The sequence below is a fragment of the Polistes canadensis genome, unplaced genomic scaffold, assembly GCF_001313835.1.
Source record: "Polistes canadensis isolate GaletaPanama2010 unplaced genomic scaffold, ASM131383v1 scaffold_123, whole genome shotgun sequence".
In the NCBI taxonomy this organism is placed as follows: domain Eukaryota; kingdom Metazoa; phylum Arthropoda; class Insecta; order Hymenoptera; family Vespidae; genus Polistes; species Polistes canadensis.
The window spans coordinates 287,626-290,156 of record NW_014569670.1 but is presented as its reverse complement, the minus strand read 5'-3'; positions in this window follow the sequence as shown (position 1 = coordinate 290,156).

Here is a 2,531-nt window from a genome sequence, read left to right as displayed (position 1 = left end):
AAATTAATAAAATATCTAATCAAAATAAGTTAAATAAAATAAATCATTGGTCAGATCATTTAATCAAATTTTAATTAGATCTTATTTTTATTAGACATAATTAAATTTCCAAGCCTTATTTTTGCAAATATATTCAATACACTATCCTAAAAAATTTCTACAATTGTACAAAATTAATAAAATATCTAATCAAAATAAATTATATAAAATAAATTATTGGTCAGATGATTTAAAAAATAAAAAAATTCATTATTAAATTTTCTATCTGTTGATTTTTCGCGTGATTACTTTGAATCGTTTTGTAAAACGTCTTTTAAAAAAGAAAGTGCGAGAGAGAGAGAGAGAGAGAGAGAGAGAGAGAGAAAAAGAGAGTTAGGTTGAGTAAAGGTAAATAAAACTCGTATAGATCGATTGAGAATATTTGAACAATTTACGCCAGGTTCGAAACTAGATCGCAAACGACGAGGAAACTTGCAGAAATTCTGACCCGAGACTAGCTAGCTTCGCAGTACTCTACCCCATACACTATACATCTTTCACCATCACCACCACCACCACCACCACCACCACTACCACCATCATTACCACTGCCGTTTCAAAGACATATTTGCGAAGTCTTTGACGAGAGAGATGCAACTGCTGTTTAATGAGTGTCTGTTTGCTGAAGTATTTAATGCTATTAACCAACCCAATACTTTCAGTATTTATTATATGTTTTATTTTTTTCTGTTTCTAATTTGTAATAGTTAAATTAAAATTAATATGAAAGAGACTATTGCATATTTTCTATTTATTCGAAAAGGTATAACATTTAAAATAAATAATAAAAATGTTTTACCAATGTTTACCCAATACTTTCAGTATTTATTATATGTTTTATTTTTATTTTTCTATAATTTGTAATAGTTAAATTAAAATTAATATGAAAGAAACTATTATATGTTTTCTATTTATTCGAAAAGGTATAACACTTATAAAATAATTAATAAAAATGTTTTTATCGTGTAATTTTTTTTCCATATTATATGTAAAATAATATTAACGAAACATATTGTTATTATTATAAATTAATTAATTCGAATTAAAGATAATGAATTATGTATCGATACACACATTGATATTTTATTAACAAATATTGAATAAAAAAAAAAAAAGAAAAAGAAGAGACAGAAAGAAATGTTGAAAAAAAATTGATCAAATGAATGAGAGAAAATGAGATAAAGGAAAAATGGTGAATTTGTTGCAATTATTCGATAGTAATAGTTGAGGGGGAAATTGAGAGAGGATTGAGAATTAGGAATGAGGAATGATTTATTGGATTTTACGAAAACCGAGTAAGAGATTACAAAGAGTTGAGAGTCCAATAGCAACCCTTCACCGAATCAAACTACGATCTTACGAAGGCAGGTCACGATTTATCGTCGTTCTTGTGACAGAACCTCGTTATCCTTCCATCAGCTTACAAAATGTGAATGTAAGTGTGAATTGAAGAAGAATATATATATATATATATATGTGTGTGATTCGAATGAATGGAAAAAAAAAAAATAAATTTGAATGTTTCAACAAAAGTAGTGAAAATAAATAAGATAATAATGATAATAATAATAATAATAATGATTTATCGTAGTATTATCGTAAAATATTCTCAATTTTCAAAATGTGTGAATTTACTTAAATGTGAACTAAAAATAAATGTTAAAAAAAATTCAACAGGAATAATGTGAAAATAAATAAGATGATAATAATAATACTTTATTGGAATATATTGAAATATTTTCAGCTTCGAAAAGTATGAATTGGGAGAGAAGAATGAATAGATAGATATCTATATATATATATATTTAATTCGAATGAATGAAGGAAAAAAAAATAAATTTAAACGTTTCGACAAAAAGTAATGAAAATAAATATAAGACAATAATAATAATACTTTATTGGAAATATTTTCAAAATATTTTCAGCTTTTAAATGTATGAATTGCGAGAGATCAAAATGCATAGATTTATATAATTGGAACGAACGTGTGAACAAAAGAAATAAATTTAAACGTTTCGACAAAATATTTTTAACTACATTCGAAGTGTAAATTTTATCGTGAGTGAAAAATATAAATGTAAAAAGAAAAAAAAGGAAAATTCAACAGAAAAGAAACTAATATAATATAAAATAAGAGATAATATTTAATAATTATAGAATATCTTGTGAAATATTTTTCTATATAGTTTTTTATTATATGATTATATAATTTTACAGAATATGTCTTCGTCAAATATTTTTCTGTTAGTTAGAAAAAATTTAATTCCAATTGTTTTTTACTTTAAATTTTCATTCGAAAAACACCATCAATTCTCACAATTAATATATTATAAAATAAAAGACAATAATTAATAATTATAAGATATCTCGTGTTAAATATTTTTCTGTAAGTTAGAAAAATTTCGTAGCAACTTTCTTTTACTTTAGATTTTCATTCGAAAAACACCATCAATTCTAACAACTAACATAATATAAAATAAAAGACAATATTT